Source organism: Triticum dicoccoides, chromosome 2A, assembly GCF_002162155.2.
Source record: "Triticum dicoccoides isolate Atlit2015 ecotype Zavitan chromosome 2A, WEW_v2.0, whole genome shotgun sequence".
Taxonomy (NCBI): Eukaryota; Viridiplantae; Streptophyta; class Magnoliopsida; order Poales; family Poaceae; genus Triticum; species Triticum dicoccoides.
Genome location: NC_041382.1, coordinates 651,497,669 through 651,519,022, shown reverse-complemented (window position 1 = coordinate 651,519,022; position 21,354 = coordinate 651,497,669).

Below are 21,354 nucleotides of genomic sequence, written 5' to 3'. Positions count from 1 at the left end.
TGAAAACGGGCTGGAATCTATTGGACGGCCCAGATGATGCTACTGGGCCTAATTCGGATAGGGCGTAATGGGCCTTGGGTTAGCGGGCTGTAAATGGGCTATATGCGAACAGGCCGTTAACAGGCTTTCCATGGGCCGGGCCGCCAGCTTTTGACCAAGTCAAATGGGCCGGCCTTTTCACAGGAATGGGCCACTGTTGGGTCGTGCCACGTGTCGACGTATCATAGGCGCCTTTTGTCCAGTGAGTGGATGACATATGTCCCAACGATGAGCCGACACGTATTTCCTCTAGCCAATGATGATTTTACACGTGGAAAATCCCCATTGGTCGGGGCTGTTAACGGGTTATCGGATCCAAAACCCGACCCGATAGCTTAACGGCGTTCCGTTACGGTGGATGCCACGTGTCGGTCACCCTTGATGAAAGCACTTCTGTGACGCGCGATTTATTGTCATGGAAGTGGACACTTCCGTGATGATAATTTTGGTAATGTCATGGAACACTTCTACGACAGCACAGGTATGACTATCTTGATTCTGTCATAAATTTGTCATGGATGTACATGCATGACAAAAAAAGCGACCTACTATGACAAACACGTATCATCAGGGAAGTGTATTTTTTGTAGTGAATGCTTTACATTCCGTTGCTATACTCTTAGAATTGCATGTGTAGGTTGATTGCTTGACTTCTGTTAAATTGCTAAAATCTGCCAAGACTTAAAATTGGGAAAATGCTAGATTTTTATTTGGTCAAGTAGTCTAATCACCCCCCCTCTAGACATACTTTCGACCCTACAAGTGGTATCAGAGCTTTGGTCTCCATTTGCCTTGATTTTCGTAGCTTTGGTGATCATAGCCTTGGTTTCTCAACCTAGAAGAGTATGGCGTCTAGCAAGGGAAATTACCACCGTAGAGGTCCTTACTTTGATGGTACTAATTTTGCTAGTTGGAAGCATAAGATGAAAATGCATATTCTTGGACATAACCCCGCCATTTGGGCTATTGTGTGTATTGGCTTGCAAGGTGAATTCTTCGATGGAAGGGAACCGAATCGTGAAGCAACCGCTGAAGAATTGAAGATGTTGCAATACAATGCTTAAGCTTGCGATATCCACTTCAATGGATTGTGCCCCGAAGAATTCAACAAAATCAGCTGTCTTGAGAATGCAAAGGAAATTTGGGATACTTTGATTGATATGCACGAAGGTACTGACTCCATCAAGGAATCCAAATTGGATGTGCTTCAAAGTCAACTTGACAAGTTCAAAATGAAGGATGGTGAAGGTGTTGCTGAAATGTACTCTAGGCTTGCTCTCATCACAAATGAGATTGCCAAATTAGGAAGTGATGAGATGACCGATAGATTCATCATCAAGAAGATCCTAAGAGCCTTGGATGGAAAATATGATACCGTGTCCACATTTATCCAAATGATGCCCAATTACAAAGATCTCAAGCTAACAAAAGTCATTGGTAGAATTGTTGCTCATGAGATGTCACTCAAGGACAAAGAAGAGCTTCACAACAAGTCTAGTGGCGCTTACAAAGCCTCATGTGATGCTCCTACATCATCAAGTGATAAACAAGTCTTCAATGAGGAATTGAGCTTAATGGTGAAGAACTTCAACAAGCTCTACAAGAGTAGAAGCAAAGAAAGAAGTTCCAAGTCAAGGTCCTACCATGACAAAAGATCTTCTAGTCGTGAACATAATTGCTATAATTGTGGAAGACCCGGATACTATTCCAATGAGTGTACGACTCCCTACAAAAGAAGAGAAGACTCGCCTAAAAGGAGAAGCAAAAGAGAAGAATCACCTCCAAGAGAGAGAAGGAGTAGAGATGATCGTTATGAACGAAGACCCTCTCACAGAAGCAAGGATTCGGAAAGGAAGGACAAGTCATCAAGGAGCTATACAAAACGAAGACATCAAGCTCATGTTGGTGAATTGGTATCCGGTTCCGACTCCGACAACCACTCCGAGAGAAGCTATCACTCCTACTTTGAATACTCAATATGAAGGTGTTGCCGGCATAGCACTTGTGTCATCCAACTCCTACAACATATTTGATTCACCAAATGAAGGGATTGGAAGATGCTTCATGGCTAAAGGCCCAAAGGTATCACACCCCGAGTATGTTGATTTCAATAGTGATGAAGATGATTTGCTAGGCAATGATGATTTACTTGTTGACAACTCTAGTGATAAAAATTATGATGAACTTGCTATTAATCATGCTAATCAAGATAAAATGAATGACGATGATAAGAAGTAGATTGAGCGTCTAACTAAAGAACTAAACACTCTTAAGTTAGCTCATGAAACTACCTTAGAAGATCATCGAGAGCTTTTAAAGACTCATGAGAAGCTACGCTTTGAAAAGCTCAATCTAGAGCAAGAGCATGGGTTCTTAAAAGCAATCAATGATGATCTTCGTAAGAAAAGTTCTTCTTACATTGCCAAGCGTTTACTCTTGTCTACTTACATGCTGCAATTAAGATCTAGCAACAAGAGTAAGAAAGATTCTTCCTCTAGTAGTAACAATAATCATGCTAAATCCAATATTGTTGCTTCTAGTAGTTCTGTTGATTCCACTAATGATTCTCTTAGCCAAGTTACATTTGTGCAAGAAAATAGCTTATTGAAGGGAATTATAGAGAAAGGTGTTTATAAGAGCCTCGCCGGGAGTAAGCGATTTGAGGAAATTGTACGCAAGCAAGGAAGGCATCGGAAGAATCAAGGTGTTGGTTTTGAATGAAATTTCAATGCTAATGGAGTTGAGTGGGAAGAAGATCAATACCCCAAGACGAAGTTTGTTCCTCAACAAGAGAAGTATGATCCTACTTCCTTCAAGGGGACACAAGCTCAAGACGATCTTCCACCACAAGACCACAAGCTAAAAGGCAAGGACAGGCTTCAAGAGGAGATTGATGCATTTGAAGAAGCTCCTAAGGCCTTGGTCAAGTGGGTTCCGAAGACTACATCAAGTTCTACTTCATCAAGTACGTCTACAACCCCAAGGATTCCCATCAAGATGATGTGGATCCCGAAGAAGAAGAACTAGAGAGTTCTTGAGGGTGGCTCCGCCAACATACTTCACTCATATTCATTTGGCAAGGACAAGTGCAATCAACTTCCACATCTTGCACTAGTTCGAGGAGTCACAAACCCTCTTGTTGGTAAGTCAAGGGACAAGGTAACCTAATGCTTTCGTGGACATCTTCTTGTGTGTACTTCACTCTATGTCCGTGGATATCCTTGTATGTTCCTTGTGGGACTAACCCATGTAGGTATTGAAAGTGCAACTCACTCCAATGGATTGCTCCAAATGATCTACATCAACATTGAGCATCTACATCTTCAACACCTACATGAAGTCATCATCGACAAAACCCAAGGTTAGTTCATCCCTCTTAGGGGGGATATCACATCTAGGGGGAGCTTTACTCTAAAGAATTGAGCTAAAGCAACTCTAGTGGTGTGAACACAACAATGCTTTATGTAAAAGTGGTAACCCCACTTGTGCTTAAACGATGAGTATGATCTACGATCAAATGTTCTCATTTGACTCCTCAGTCAATATACTCATATATAGATGACCTAGTCATCGCCAATTGCTTGATAGATGCTAGAGTGTTTGTACATGCTTTGCCACATATTTCATTTGCCATCTTATTGTGTGAGCATGTTGAGTGCATAATTTTCTCATTCGAGGACATCCATTTGTTGTTTTGATTGTTTGGTCTTTTCTTTTGCCAAATGGATGGACAAGAATGCCTAAGAATTCTCTCTAGCTATCTATGCTTTTCTCGTCTCAAACTCTATTCATGCTACATCACAAAGTTTGATCAAGTCAGATTCGAACCCTCTGGGTGAGGAGCACTCGGAGCCACCGATTCATCATAGACTTAAACTTCCAAAACCTCTTAGTGTATTTCGGTCTGACCAATTCATTCCTTTCGGTCATACCGAGTTCATTGAGTTGATCTAGGTCTCAATCTTGGTGCAACCCATTTGAATAGTTCGGTCACACCGAGTTGCAGTAACCGCTTGCGATTCTGCATATTGGTGCCACCGAGTCGTTCCACTCGGTCACACCGACAGGGTCTGGATACATATACCCACATGTCAAATTTTGGAAATTCCTCTGAAACCCTTCGCCCACGCATATCCAACTCTACCGACTCGAGGTCTCCGGATTGTCTCCTCATTGTCAGCGACCCCCTACCGCTGGTCTCCGACGTCGTTGTCGCCGTAGCAAGCTCATCGCCAAGTTAGGGTATGATTTAGATCCTTTGTGCTTTCTCACTCCGATTCTTAGCACAAAGACAATGCCATGATTCTTGCCACATTTGAGATTGTTCTATCCAGCAAAAACTTCCTTTAGATTAGTTTTGATTCGGAAATTGAGGGTTAGGTTTCCATCGAATTCATCTCGGACCGACCGAGTTGTAGAAATCGGTCTCACCAATTTGTCCTAGGACATTGCACTTGTGATTTTCGGTCTGACCGAAACTTACAAATCAGTGTGACCGAGTTTGATTCTTAGTGAAACCCTAGCAATCTCGGAGTCACCGAACTGTGTCTCGGTCTGACCGATTCCACTAGTTTAGACTCTAATATTGCTTCAGTGTCACCAAGTTTAACAAATTGGTAGCTCCGAAATGCTTCTGTAGAAAACTAGAACTAAGTTTTTTACTCAATTGTTTTGCAAAATCTATGCACTTTGTGATGCTCATCCACTCTATCTCAACTATATCTATTCACAGGGTCAGCTTGCAGTTTCAGCCATGTCAGACCAGAGTGGCAGCCTAAACAAGTCTGAGGAATAGGTTAACTTGAGTGAGGGCACTAGTCCCTCTGGCAGCTATGATGAGGGTAGCAGAAGCACCCCAAGCAACTTGCCAAAAGATGCAACCAGGACAAGGAAGAAGAGAAACTCAGAATCAGAAGATGAAGACTTTGTTGTTGATGTGGAGGTCACTTTAAAGAAAAAGGTTGTCAAGAAAGAGTTTGGCACTGTAGCTTCAACCAAGCCTAGGTTGCACAAGAAAGCTCCTGCCAAGAGAGTGCCAATGTCAAAAGCTAGAGCATCTACTCAGGAGAAATCTCAGCCAGCAAGTGATGCTGGGAAGGAAAAGAAGGAAAGGAATATAGGAAGATGGTGCAAGCTTGTTGATCCTATGGCTGAATTTGAGAAGCACTCGTCTGATGAGGAAGAGGATGAAGAGGATGTTGCACCAGCACCCAAGACTCAGAAGTTGATGGGGGATGCCATCAAATCAGGAGTTGCTCCATCAAAGCCCAAGACTGCCCCCAAGGTTGTTGCTGCTGCTCAAGCTTCTAAGCATGCAGCACCCAAGAGGTCAACTAGAAACATACCAGCTGCTGAAAATAATAAGGCCCCAGTGCCTGAAATGGAAGAAGAAGAAGAAGAAGAACAAGAGCCTCAAGTGCTCAAAAAACTCAAACCAAAGATTCCTGATCATGATGACAATCATCCGGTTGCTGAGAATATGAAGGAAAGAAAAGATGCAGGACTCAGATTGTGGAGACAGTCAGATTCCTATGCTGTGAGAAGAAAAACTGATGTGGACTACAGGTTTCACACTAAGGAACAACGGGACTTCTATGAGACAGTCCTCGTGGACAAGACGCCCATTGTGTGTGACATGAAATGGGTGGACTGGAAATACATTGACAACAATGAAGATCACTTTCCTGGAGTTCATGAGAGCTTCAGACTCAATGGGTTGACACTTTGTGGGTCAAAAATTAACCAAATGGAATGATGAGCTGATCATGCAGTTCTACTCCACTGCTCACTTTTACCCAGATGGGAAGATTGTCTGGATGACTGAGGGTACTAGGTACCAGTCTATAGTTGCTGAGTGGGGCAAGCTTACCAATGCCCCTAAAGAGCATGAGGATGACACTGATGTCTATGCCAAGCGCGAGAAAGATCACAACTCCATGGCCAATATGTACAAGGAGATACCTGACAAGGCCTTGGAGACACACAAGCTAGGATCAGTATATTACTTGTTGTCTGGTTTGGCCACCATGAACACCATTTTGAGGCAAGTCAGGAGATCACAGGATGATCAGAGGCCACTCCATCAGCTTGCTTCAGATGTTTGATGTGCCACAGAAATTTAAAGTGATGGATTTGATTGTTGAGACTATCAAGAGAACTGCAGCAGATCAAAAGAGATCTTGTGGCTATGCTCCACACATTCAAATGCTCATAAACTCCAAGATGGGCACATGAACATATTTGTTGGATAAAGAGCACCTTCCCTTGAGGCCTGATTTTGAGGATAACACTGTTGTGATGGATCCTACACATCCAACTTCTGTAGAGGCTCAAGAGAAGAGAGAGAAGGCACATGCTAAAAAAGCTTCAAAGATTCCAGATCCTTCTGCAGTCAATCTCAAGATCAAGCAGGACCAACTCAGCTATCTGCTTGAGGCCACAATGGGAATAGAGAAAGGACTGGCTACCCTGACTCGAAATCAAGAGAGCCTTGAAAGGATTTTTGAGACAAAGATTCATGACTTGGATGTCAAAGTGATTGATATTCAGACTTCAATGGAGAAGATACAAGAAGAACTTGAGGACAGGAGTGACATGACTACCACCGATGCCTATCAGAGGGTGCCTAGAAGACAGAGGTCTGCAGCAGTGCCAGTGATTGACTCTAGGGCCACAACTTCAGCTCCTGCAGCCACAGCTTCAGTTGCCCCTCCAGTGGAAACACCTCCAGCTCCTCAGACGTCAGCAGAAGTCTTCGCAGATGCTGTTCTCTCCATGCCATCTCAGCACTCCAGAGCTCCCGGAGATATTGCTTAGAGTGTCGTATAACACTATGCATTTTCAAGCTTTTTGGTAATTTGTTGTCAAAGGGCGAGAAAGTGCATAGATCATAGGCTTCGAGAGAGAGAGAGAGAGAGAGAGAGAGAGAGAGTGTGTGTGTGTGTGTGTGTGTTTTGCTTCTTTTTGCCTCTCTTGCTACTTTATTTACTTGCTTATTTGGTTGATACTCTACTTATGTGTGTGAGAGATACTTATATGATCATGTGCTTGATCATATCATACTTTAATGTTTGTGCTTGAATGATGATATTCTATCTCTCATGTATGATCATTCACATCTTGTATTGGTGATGAGTGCATGTTATGTATGTTCTATCATTTTGAGCGCTCCACGAAGATGTATGTGACATGGAAGAGTAACCCATGATCCTACTCGATTATGCATTTGCATTCAAAAGCAAATCATAAATAATGCACAAATTTAGGGGGGGCTCTTGCTTATCACATACTTCTCAAAGCGACGATATATTTCATTCTTATTATCCTTTGTCGAAGCTTTGACCTATATGTTGTCATCAATTACCAAAAAGGGGGAGATTGAAAGTGCAACTAATCCCTGGGTGGTTTTGGTAATTCTTAACAACACATAGCTCATTGAACTAATACTCTTTCAAGATAATCATTTCAGAAAGTTCAATGATTGGCATGGCATGGACTAAGAGATGTGGACCCCTCAAAATGCTAAGGACAAATATTGGCAAAAGCTCAAGACTCTACATTTTCATTTTAGTGGTCCAAGATCACATTGAGTCCGTAGGAAAAGCCAATACTATTAAAAGGGGATGAGGTGGTTCTTAATGGCTTGCTTGCTCAAAATGCTTAGTGATATGCTCCAAAAACCCTCAACTACTTTCTCATTTCCACATATGTCCTAAACCTAAAGTCAAACTCGGCCCCATTGGTTTGATCTATCTAGCGCCACCGAGTTCGCTTGACATAGCCATAACCAGAAACCCTAATGAGTTCATCTCACCAATAGGGATCTCGGTCCCACCGAGTTGGCAATGCAAACTCTCTGTTTCCTTTTTGTAGCGTTTCGGTCTCACCAAAATGAGCGATCGGTCCCACCGAGTTTGCCTGACCAACTCTCTGTTTGCTTACTACTGAAGTTGGTCTCACCGAGTTGAAGCAATCGGTCAAACCGAGATCAAGTTTTGCCCTAACCCTAGCGCATCGGTCTTCACCGAGTTGATCATGTCGGTCCCATCAAAAAGCCTAACATTCAAATTTTGAACCAGTTCGGTCTCACCGAGTTTCACTATTCGGTCCCACCGAGTTTGGTAAATTGTGTGTAATAGTTAGATTTTATGTGGAGGATATAAATACCCCTCCCACCACCTTCTCCATTCAGGAGAGAGCCATCAGAATGTGCCTACACTTCTTACATTCCAATCCAACCATGAGAATCTTGATCTCTAGCCTTCCCCAAGTTGCTTTCCACTCAAATCATCTTTCCACCATATCCAAATCTGTGAGAGAGAGTTGAGTGTTGGGGAGACTATAATTTGAAGCACAAGAGCAAGGAGTTCATCATCAACACACCATCTATTACCTTTTGGAGAGTGGTGTCTCCTAGATTGGTTAGGTGTCACTTGGGAGCCTCCGTCAAGATTGTGGAGTTGAACCAAGGAGTTTGTAAGGGCAAGTAGATCGCCTACTTCGTGAAGATCTACCCAAGTGAGGCAAGTCCTTCGTGGGCGATGGCCATGGTGGGATAGACAAGGTTGCTTATTCATGGACCCTTCGTGGGTGGAGCCCTTCGTGGACTCGCGCAACTGTTACCCTTCATGGGTTGAAGTCTCCAACAACGTGGATGTACGATTGCACCACCTATCGGAACCACGCCAAAAATCTCCGTGTCTACATTGTGTTTGCTCCCTCCAAGCTCCTCCCCTTTACCTTCATATTCATCGATTTACATTCTGCTACTATACTCTTAGAATTGCATGTGTAGGTTGATTGCTTGACTTGTGTTAAGTTGCTAAAATTTGCCAAGACTTAAAATTGGGAAAAGGCTAGATTTTTATTTGGTCAAGTAGTCTAATCACCCCCCCCCCTCTAGACATACTTCTGATCCTACATATTATCGAATTTGTTATGTTAAGATCATTCGCCAAATACAATGCTTCGCGGCACGCCATGGCCTTCACACAAGCTCGGTCAATCACACCTTCATACACACATGCCGAAGCACGAAGAAATTATCCACCCTGGGCCTGAATATGGCCACCGCTACACACCTTACTGCAATAGACACTACTCCATCCACACTCCCTTTTATCAGTTCTGGCAGGCAGAGGAACCCACCTGGATGGAGTTGGATGAACAACCCTTGATGCATGCACTGGAGGCTTTTCAATTGCCTTTAGTTCATGTAGTAAGTTTCTGATGAAACCATTCGTCGCTAGAGGGCTTTAGTGTTTATCTTCATGCATGCTATCTCTCTTGGCCTTCCAAATCGTCTAGATAGTAACAATTGTTGTCAGATAATCCTTCTTTGAGAGGATGTCTTCAAGATCAAATAACTAGTTCTTTGATCGTGGCTCTCCACATTGCTTCAACTCATCATATAAACTATCATCTACTAACGCCCACACACTTAGTAGGGAGTGTCTCCATGAGTCCTCCATGATGTCATACACCATATATGTATTTTCAGTTGCAATGATGCACCACATCAACAGTAGGCAGGCTCTAACGCACCAAACGCCATGCAAACACCTTCACTTCTGATGGGATATTATGCTTCTACATTCTAGTCCTTGTTGTGCCTTCAACACTAGGGGTTAGAAGCTTACAATGTTCCATCAAGACAGGCCTCTCTTCAATTATGAGTATCGGTCAGCATGTGGTACGCTAACCTAACCGAAAACTCGCCTAATTCTCCCAGTACCAGGCCCATTCATCCTCAAATGACGTTGTGGGCAAAGGAGTCCCCTCAATTACCTCTGCATCCATAGGCATAGAATGTTCCTCAATGGTATGTTCATTCCACGCCCCGGCTGCTTGGTCAACTAACTCATGGACAAATAATAGGTTGTTATTTCTAATGGGAGCCAACGGCCTCATCATGTTCTCCCTCGGCAGCCAATTATCACTCTAGATAATGGTTGTTCTTCCATCTCAAATTATCTTGATTATACCTTGTTTGAGCACCTCACGACCATCTAGTGTTGACCTCCATATCTGTGAGGGTCGATATCACAATTCGGCAACAAGATATTAGGATAGTATTGTGCCTTTAAGATCTATGCACTAAGGTTGCTTGGATCCTGCAGTAGCCTCCAACCCTACTTCGCTAATAATGCAAGGCTAAACACTTCCATCTTCTTGAATCCCATACCTCCTAGATGTTTTGGCTGAGTCATATCTTTTCAAGACACCCACGTTGTCTTCGTCTTACCTTCTTTAGCTCCCCACAAAAATTGAGAATGAGTGATTCTATATGTTCACACAGCCCCCTTGGCAATTTAAAACAACCCATAACATATGTTAAAACAACCCATGGCATATGTAGGGAGAGATTGTGCCACAGGCTTAATGAGAACCTCCTTGCCTCCCACTAATAATATTTTCTCAATCTACCCATGTAATCTTACATACTCTATCTGTTAGATATTTAAAGACACCATTCTTCGATCTCCCAACATCCGTTGGTAGCCCTAAATATTTTTTAGAAAGAACTTCTTGTTGCATATTCAAAGCATGTTTCACTTCCCCTTCTTAGTTCATTAGAGCACCCCCTGCTACAAAGTACTAACGACTTGTCAATGTTAATTTTCTGCCCATGAGGCATTACAATAAATTTGCGGCACCGACATTACCCTCGTGTTTTTTATAGTCGCTTTCCTAAAGAACAATCTATCATCAACAAAACTCACCCTAGGTGTCGTATGTGCCACTTGTAGTCCAATCTAAGCAAGTTCATTAATCTCTCTTACATTTAATAAGAAAGTCCTTCGGCTGCCATCAAAAATAAATATAACGAGATGGTATCTCCCTATCTGATTCCATGAGTCGGTTTGAAATCCCCAAGATGGTCGCTATCGAAAAGGATAAAAAACGACCATGTTAATCGTGTGCGCTCACCTGCTAATGGGCCAGCCAAGTACGACAACACCAAACCAATATTTTTTGCCTTCGTTTATTTTTCTACAGGTTCAACGGTTTTTATCCAGTTTTCTTTTCTCTGTTGTCTTTCTTCCATTTTTTCTATTTCACTCTTTGTATCTTCTCGCTCATATTATATGCCCTGTTTTTTTTGCTTTTCTATAGTTTTTGTCGGTCTCCAATTATGTTTTCTTTCTTTTTATATTTTTGTTTGTTTTTCTATATTTTAAATTCATAAAAATAATTATATTTCATGAACTTTAAAAAAATGAATAGTTTCCAGTTTATGAATCTTTTGACTTTACGATCACTTTTTCAAATCCAAAAATATTTTTAAAATCAATAAAAAGAAAAGTTATGTTTTTTTCAATATTTTCAAATTTGTAGTGATACAGCCCTCCGTTCTAGAATATAAGGTGCATTGATTTCTGTGCAAGTCAACCATTTAAATGTTTGACCACAATACCTAATAGATAAAATTTGAAACAACCTTTAATGATCGATCAAATGATATAAATTTTGCATTGTGGATAATGATATATTTTTCTAAAAACTTGGTCAAACATGCACTTGTTTGACTTTTGAAAAAACAAATAGCCTTATATAAAGGAACAGAGGGTATTTTCTTACATGTTATTCCTTCCAAACAAACGTTTGGCATATTTCCCCTAAGTGAGCGAGAGTTGGTACCAATTTCCTATTCGACGCCTTAACGCCGCTTACATTGTACACACTGCATGACGCCCACATAATGTTTCTATGAGCCGGCCCATGTATTCCTCAAGCCGGTATTTTCTGTTTTTCTCTGGATGTTTTCCATGTGTTTGTTTGGCCGGTTTTCTCTGGGGTTTTTGTTTTTGTTTTTTCCTTTTTCTTTTTATGCCTTGTATTTATCTTCATATTAGCTTTGTCTCTTTACATATTTTTTTCAAATCAATGAACGTTTCCAAATACATGAAATTTTTCTCAAACCTATTTTTTTATCAAATTCCTACAATTTTTTGAATAAATGAAATCCATGAACTTCATCAAATTCATGAATATTTTCCAAAACCACAAACTTTTTCCAGATATTGATATTTTTTTGCAAATTCGTGATCTTTTTTCAAACCTTTCACATCTTTTCAAAATCATGAATCTTTTTCAAATTCTTGAAAAAAACTCAAATTTTATGAAGATTTTCGAAATCCATGTTTTGTAGTTTTTGTGCATTTCAAAAAGTTCATTGATTTAAAAAGGTTCACCAATTTGGTTCAGGGATCTGAAAAAGATTTCAAATTCAAGAACTTTTTTTCCTACTTTTTCTTTTTAAATTTTTTCTATATTAAATTTCATGAATTTTTTCATCAAATTCATGAAGTTTATTAAGAACTGAGAAATATTTAAAAAATTGAATCCTGAACTTTCGTCTCTGATAATTTTATGAATTCTTGAAATTTTCCCAAATTCTCATACCTTTTTCATATTTGTGATCATTCTTTTAATTCATGAAGTTTTTGTATATTCGTGGATTTTTTACTTCGTGAACTTTACAAAGTCATTTACCTTTTTCTAATTCGCAAAGTTTTTCGACTTCGTGAAATCTTTTGAGAGTTTGCCAAAAAATTGATTTTCATCAACTTTTCATGAATTTGTAATTTTTAAAACCAAATAAAACAATATCTGGCCTTTTTCTCTTAAACCAGCAGCCATGAACGAGCCAGGAATGCCGATGCGTTCTATTCATTTGCTTTCCTACTTATGTAGGCGCATTTTGTGGACCTGGTAGTATAGTAAAAGTCAAGTTACAAGCCACGTAACACTGAAAATGAAAAAACTGGAAAGAAATTAGAACGTTAGTCTTTGTTCAAAAACCACCAGCGAAGAGGTAAAAATATAATCAAGATTTAAGAATCTTCTGAGCTTAATGCCAATGCCCGTGACCTGCCTCCGGCACCACCGTAGCAACCCCCAAAGAAAAATATGACGGATCTTCTCGTCACCCGAGTACGACGCGACTCCATCGCTGATATGCAACTTTTTGGACATCCAACGTGGCTTCATAGAGGAGAAGCCATTGCTGTAGAAAGAATTTGGTCGGGGCTGCACTGTGGGCACGCCATCGAACTCCATATTTTGCATCCCTGCTCGACTGAAATGTCAAGCGAAGAAACCATACATGCTAGCCACAAACCACAAAAACAACACACAATCCACCATCTTCCATATGCCTTTGGCACATACCACAATCTACATCCGCTCCTCGACCACCTCCTAAGCTTCGTGTTGGCACTGAAGCAAACATCGTCGCAACAACAGAGTCTGAGAACAAAAGCCCACCACAAGGATGTTGCAAGACGCCTCATCAAAGAAAGATCTGGAGCTTCTTTATTTTGTGTCGGTGTCGCCTTAGGTGCAGCCAAAGGTGTGGAGCGGCTGAAAACCTAAAACTAATAGGGTCCTAACCTATAGCTACGCACGCCGCACACGTGAGATCCAACGACCTCCATCACCATCAGTGACCAAAAGATCGTCAGCGGAGGGGAGCTGGCGGAAAATAGCGATGGAAGCGAATCACCCTCGTTATGGTGGCTAGATCGTTCTTTCCTTCATAAAAAAGAGAACAGAGTTATCTGAAAGAAGGCACACAAAGTAGGAAAAGTAACTAAAAAGAAAAACAGGTAGTACCACGCCTCCTGCCATGCATGCACGGGTACACCAGTAGAAAAATACTTCTTTCGTCTTATATTAATTGACTCTTAAATGGATGTATCTAGCTGGAGGGAGTACGACACGTAAGCAGGCGTATGAGCCGATGAAAAGAAAATTGATGAAACCGAGTGAGCGACTGAGAGCTACATGGGCCGGCCTAGACGGACGCGTTTCAGGTGCCAGTTTCTAGTTCGGACACTATATGCGCCGGAATTTCCTACCGGACCCATGTTGCGTCAAGTTGTCCCTCTTTCGCACAGACCCGAGCGACTAGCGACCGAGATGGGCCGGCCCAATTACCAGATCATATATGCGCTACAAGTGTCCGGTTTTGGGAACCTTCTAGGAGGTTCCTGAGGGGTTCTCGCAACCTTTCTAGAAGGTTCCTGAACCGGTTTTCACTGGTTTTTCCCTTTTTATTTTTCCTACAATCCCATTTTTTCTGTTTCATTCTTTATTTTCCTTTTCTCGTTTCTCTGTTTCTTTATTTCATTTATTATTATTTCCTTTTCCCTCTTTTTTTGTTTTCAGAATTTTAGAAAAATAAAAAATGTTCAGAAGTTAAGAAAATGTTCTACTTTATATTTTTTCTTCACAAATTCAAACATGTTCTTCATTTGTTCAAAAATCTTCGCATCTTCAAAAAAAATTCATAAGTTCAAAAAATGTTCCTGTTTCAAAATATTGTTCACGAATTACAAGTAATGTTCGATCTTCCCAAATTTTGTTCAGAGTTTTGAAATTTGTACACAGATGTGAAAATGTCCACTTTTTCCAAAAATGTTCGTATTAAAAAAACTGTTCTTTTATTCAAAATTTGTTCATAAATTCAAAAAAACTCCCATTTTTAAAATTTGTTCGCACATTAAAAAATTGTTTTCATATTTTAAAAATTCACCAAAAAAATCACGAATTCCAAAAAGTTTCCATTTTTATATTTGTTACCAGATTCACAAAAATTCACATCTTTAAAAAGCGTTCATGATTCTCAAAAAATGTTCCCTTTTTTTAAATCACAAATTGAAACAAGTTCCTGGTCTCAAAATTTGTTCACCAATTAAAAAATGTTCCTTTTTTAGAAAAGTATTCCTATATTAAAAAAATCGCATTTTGTCAAAACTTGTTAGTGATTGTAAGAAATTGTTTGGAATTTGAAAAAATGTTCTTGTTTTTTCAAGATTTGTTCACAAATGCAAAACATATTTCTGTTTTAAATTTGGTTCACAATTCAAAAAACATTCATGTTTTTTAAACTTCAAATTTTTTGTTCACGTTTATTAAAATTGGTTGGAGTATAAAAAATGTTCCCTTTTTCTAAATTGTCCACAACTTCGAAATTGTTCCTGTTTTTAAAATTTGCTTACAAATTCGAATAATTGCTAAAAATATAAAACTCGTGTGTGTTTTTGCCAAGAACGTTTGGACTTAAAAAAATATTCAGAATTTACAGGAAAATATTAAAAAGGAAAAATAATGCGAATCAACTGGTGTGACTAGTTCTAAAGTATCCGCATTGCCATTTTACCACAAAGATGAATCAGTCGTAGTGGTTAGGTTTGTATACAAGAGCACGATCGTGAGCTTGAATCCCAGCTATCGCTCTGAGTTTTTCGTTGCATTTTTTACACCGCGTGCTGCCTTCGTGGGCCGGCCCAGTCGGGCGACTAACCTATGCGAACCTTCGACATTCTGCCGGAAAATGCGGCAGATAGGAAGTCCCATAAGTGCCAGTTAGGAGGTCTCAAGTTGGTAGCCCATTTTTTCCCCAACAATACGAGTTATTGGGTCCATAATCCTCCCAAAAAAAAGTTATTGGGTCGGTGCATCCGCTTGGTAAGGGCAAAGAATAGTATGTCATTCTTATTCGTCACTCACTGCAAGGAATAGTCTGACATAGCATAGGCGCGTGCCGTTGGGCTAGTTTGCACCCGTTTTTTCTCTTCATTTGGTTTTGTTTGTTCTTTGGATTTCCCTTTTTGTACAGTTTTCCTTTTTCCACTTTTATTACTTTTCTATTTTAGTTCCACTTCTTATTTTATTAATCTAAATATGCTCATAAATTAAAAAAACAATGCTAACATGCTTTATAAATAAAAGTATTCATGATCTTTTAAATGAAAAAATTAAGAAAAGTACACAAAATTTTAAAGTCTGCATCAATTTGAAAAAATTTCGACATTTAACATATGTTTGTGAATTTTAAAAGTTGTGCACTAGTTGAAATAGCTGTTTAAGAAATTTAAAAGTGTTCATGAATGAAAGAACATTCAAAAATTTGAAGAAAAACATGAATGAAAAAACACAAAATCTCAATTGAAAACATGAAGTGAAAAAGCTGGAGACCCAATCAAAAGTCAAAGAAAAACATGGAATAGAAAAAAATGACAAAGGAAAATGGGTCGGTCCAACCACTAGCACCACGTGCGTTTGCTCGACTGTACATGGCGCTGGGCGCGTGCAAGAGCAACTCCCAAGTCGCGGCGCACAACTGCGTGCAGCTTCCGGTGTGGGAGGCCAATGCGGTTAAAACTATAGAAATCGGCCCTACCACCTTTCTTGCCCTGTAAGGCTAGAAAAATGTAATATGGTAGTTTGAACCCTTATGTATGTCTATGGCAGCTACTTTGGTTGTCGCCGAGAGCTGTTAAACAGCCTGGATGCCATGCTTTGGCCTTTGCTTTAATAAAAGTTGGGGCCAGGGGGGAACCCCTCTCATTAAAAAAAATAGTACGCGACCTTATGATTTTTTCCTTTTTTTGATTTTTTAACACAGTACAATTGGAGATGATCACATACTTACCTCTATAAACGTATGCACGTACAATCTACCCATGTAAGCACGTTCGAGGTACCGAGCCTCGTAGTTGATCGAAACGTCTCTTTTCACTGAACGAGCACCGGCGGAAAAACTAAAACAAATCTTAAAAAATGCGAGTACTGGGAGTAATCCTGGTGGGCTGGTTTCACCACAACGAACAACACCATTTGAACCGCGCTCCGCTTGTCTCTATTCCGATTTAGCGCTTTCATGTTCACGCAATACATCCTGATGCTTTGGTTCTGGAGGTGAAATCTCAGCCACCAGCGGTGGTTCCATCATGGTTTCCTTGTTGGGGCCAAGGCATCACTAGATCGTCAGACATTCTACGATTTCAAACTGTCCAGACTCCAAAAGGTTCCGACACTCCACCTGGATCATGAATGATTTCCCGGGGACATACGCACAAGCAGCGTGTCCTGGAGACCTGGACATGAGCAGGTGACATTGCATCAGCCATCAGAAACTGCCTGGTAGCTTAAAGCATTGTACGCATTGAGCACTAATGAATGTTAGCTGGATTTGTCTGCTCCCACAAGTCCTCTATGGTCGATTGCCTCTGGATTTCCCCCACGTACGCTGTTGCTAACCGATTCACAGGCCGTTCTTTTCCACATGGGATGTTGCCTTGTCCAGCCGTCCAGGATCCGGTGATGTCCCAAACAAGCCTAAGACGGTGAAGAGACGCAGGAAATGGGAGTATTCTCTCTGTCTTAAAATGTAGGATGTTTTCTCACACTATGAGACGAGGGAGTACTAAGGGCCTCTTTGATTCGTAGGATTGCAAAAACACAGGAATAGGAAAAACGTAGGAATGAAATGGCATGTTCATTGGATCCCTATAGGATTTGAGTTTGTTTGATTATGGCATGGGGAAAGCAAAGGATTTCTTTCAAGAGGTTGGAGTGGATGTTAGAATTCCTGTGAAATGCAGTACAAATAAATCCTTGAAAAAAATCCTACAAAACTCAACCCTACGAATTAAACGACCAAAGTAGGAAAAATTCCTAAGGATTTCAATCCTTCAAAAATCCTATAAAAATCCTTTGAATCAAAGAGACCTTAAGCAGTGACTGTTTCCTCAGTTGCCTTTTGTTTTTGCTTGGCCTGTAATATGGCGTGTATCAACTCCGAGTCTGAACCCGCAGGAATAATGTGTTTTATATGGTTTGGTTTCTGCTTGGGTGTCATTTTGGCAGGTAATGGCGGCCTTTACAGACAATGGATGCCGTATTGCCATCGTGGTGGATCCCTCGATCCAGCAATGTCAGTTAACTCCGGAAGAAAGGCAGACCGGAAGCGGTGATCTGGCTGCCTGGGTGTCGTCTCCGTGCGTCCAGCGAAAGCATCCGGGCAATTTGCGTACAACGCAGTGTAGTATGCTTCCATCTCGCAGCATAAAACAAAACTAACATTTGGGTTTGCATGGATGAACTAGTAGTATTAACCATATAAGTACTACTCCCTCCGTTCCCAAATAATTGTCTTTCTAGCCATCTTAAATGGACTACAACAAACCGATGTATGTAAACATGTTTTAAAGTGTAGATTCACTCATTTTACTCCGTATGTAGTCACTTATTGAAATCTCTAGAAAGACAATTATTTAGGAACGGAGGGAATAGTACTCTCTTGCGCGTTTTAATGCCGGCCCTATTAATTGTCGGATTTTGCTTTCCGTGGCACAGTTGCACAAGATCCTCATCATCCATGCACCCTTCATGCAAACTCCACCGCGCGACCCCAAACAGACATCCGCTTTGCCTGAATTCTGTTTATTTGGGTAGGACGATAGGATCATATCCGGGCGTGTCCTGAGATGCGGTGGCCGTACGTCCAGCGTGCGGCCGCATCCTTTGGCCCCATCTTGTCCGCCTTCATTTTAAAAAGATAACAACGTTTGAAATACCAAACTCTAGTTCAGGCCAGCGGCCCTAGTTCATGTCGACAACAGAGCCAGCGACCTACACATCCTCGCTGAATAGTTTGGTCGTCGTCAACACAGTCAGCGGCCGGCAATACAGACAGCCTTCAAAATGAATGTGTTTCTCGCCGGCACACAGCCAGCGGCCCAGCAAGCGGCACCCATGCCAGCCTCCAAAAAGAAAGGCCACTGTCGATAGGACGACCTAGCTCAGGCCGTCGGCGTCGAAGATCTCTTTCCGCCTGACCTCAAACCAGCTCCTCGTCTTCTCGCTCATCTTGGTCAAGTCCACGCTCATGATCGCAAGGGTCATCTCCTTTGTTTTGGTTGCGGCATTGGTGGCCTCGATGTCGAGCTGCCTCTGCCTGGCCTTGACATTGGCCGCCTCGATGTCGAGCTGCCTTTGCCGGGAGGCTTCCTCCATGTCGATCTTCCTCTTCTTGGCCGCCCCCTCCATCTCAAGCTTCTTCCTTTGGAGCTCTAGGTATTACTTCATTTGCTCGTCCTTGCTTTACCGCTTCTTCTCGTTTATCATATCCTTTTGAAACATCATGCCATACAAAGTCTCATGCAAGGCCATGGATGAGGTATCACGTATGTCGTCCATCTTGGAGTTGGTCTTGCCCCTCGGCCTCTTCAACGCCTCGCCATCTCCACCTTCGGAGAACTTGGACGTCTTCTTGCCTCTCTTCCTTTGAAGTTTACGGTATTGATCCTTGAACTTAGAGCAGTTGTTGATGATCGCCCAACAATGCGTAAGAGTGAATGGCTTGTCATTGTGCCAGGCCTTGAATGCTTCCAAAGATTGTAATGCCTACACCACATGATCAACAACAATTGAACATACAAACATATACAAGGCCAAAGTCTTGTGGCCGTAGCAAGGGAAGGACTAGGATGAGGAGAGCATACCATGTCCCCAACGCTGAGATCACTAACGGGCCATGCTTCAAGGCTCTCAAATGCGGCGCAATACTTGTTGCACTCTTGTTGGATAAATAACTACCTCTTTTTGAATCGAGGTGATGCCACGATTGCTTGTAATTTGGTAGGGCTCAAACATCTTCCTTTCATGAAATGTTTTGTGGACTCTCGTCCAAAAAATAAGGTCCTTTTGTTGCGCGCCGATCCTCGGATCTTGGCTAATCTCCATTCAACATTGGCAAATCAACTTGTCCTCCTCTTGTGTATATGAACCCGTGCGAATGCTCTTCCTCCTTTTTTGTGCTTCCGCTCTTTGGGTGAGCTCATCGATGAACAATGGCTCGCCATCAATATCAATGTCATTGCCTTCATCTTCATCACCATCACCTTCGCAATAGATGTCATCGTTTTCATGCCACGAGTCATCATGGTCGTAGTTAGCACAGTCGTCGGCATCTTCATCGGCAACGTACTGGGCGCGGCCATCCTGACTTTGGGTCTCGTCGGGATTGTAGGCACGGCCATGCCCACCCTCGTAGATCACATCTTCCATGAACTGGTTGTAGAAGGGGTCGTCGACCGATGGCGTTGGTGTTGGCATTCCATCGAACAAGACGCGGGGGGACGGCATGGTGCCCGTAAACGGTGGCCGTGTTTGCTTTCTTTGCATCTCGACGGACGGCCGGCCGCCGCTGCTAGACCCAGGCATGACGTTGACGTTGATGACGGCCGAGGGGCGTGGGGTGGACGACGCGATCACGCCAACGTCGGCGACCTCGAGAAACGGGTCTAGCCGTCGTGCCTCGACGGGGGAAAGCCGGGCGACATAGGCGTGGTCCGCGACGTCGGCGACGGGCAGTGCGGAGGCCAGGCGACCGACGAGCCTGTGCTCGCCGGGCCGACGACCACTGCAGAGAAACCCGCCGGACGACAAATGCCAAGCATGAGGAGGACGTGCGCTTTGTTGACGATGGCCTCCTTCTCCTCGACCTCGGCCTTGCGTCGCGCGGCCTCCATCGCATCGCGCTCGGCGGCGAACTTGGCCGCGGCGGCATTGCCCTTGACGACCGCCCTCCGGTTTCTCCTCTTCACCGATTCCGCGTCCAACTTGATGAGCTCCTCCGACGTGCACTTCGACCGCAACTTCTTTGACGCCTTGGCCGGCTTCTTCTTGACCTTTCCAGGGCGGGTCGATGGCGAGGCCGCCGGAATCCGGCTAGGCGTCGGTCATGGACGGGGGAGGGAGGGGGCGGGACATGGGAGGGTTTGAGGGAAATGGCGCCAAATGAGACGCGCGCGGGGGGAGGGAGGAGTGCTTTGTGCCATCGACAGACGGGCCAGGGAAGAACAAGCGCGCGTGTCCGCGCGCTGTCCGTTTCACCCTAAAATCGGCGCAAACTTGGGCCAGAAATGAGTCGAAATCGGACAGAAAACAGACAAATATCCGTTTGCTCCCGCACAGGGGACCATCTGATTCGTTTGTTTTACCCTAAACAGACGCACGCGGACAGGATGGGTCGCGCGGTTGAGTTGGCCTCAGCGGCGCGGCGGCGAGAAGAGGCCGGCCGCCGGCGCCGGCATTCTGGTTCAGAAGCGTACCCCACGCCAGCATTCATTCACTCGTTGCTCCGCCCCCGCTGCCGTATAGCTCATCGGCACGGGCAAAAGGTGGTCCCCTCGGGGCGATACAGCCATCACCACTCCCCACCACGCCTCAACAAAGAGCGACAAGCGCTCCTCCTCGTGCCCGACTGCCCTCGCGCAGCGAGAATCCCCACGCCACCCCACGCGACGCGACGCGCGCCCCCACCCCGCACCCGGAAAAAGAAATAACCGAACGATCACCACTCCTACCTATGACCGCTTCCTCCAGATCCAGCAGGCCGCACCCGCACCCGCACCCGAAGAAGCCCTCGCCCCCGCCCCCCTCCCACTCCCACCTCGTTCCCCACGACCTCTCCTCCTGGTGCTGCGCGCCGCACCCCGCCCCCTCCACCTCCCACTTCCA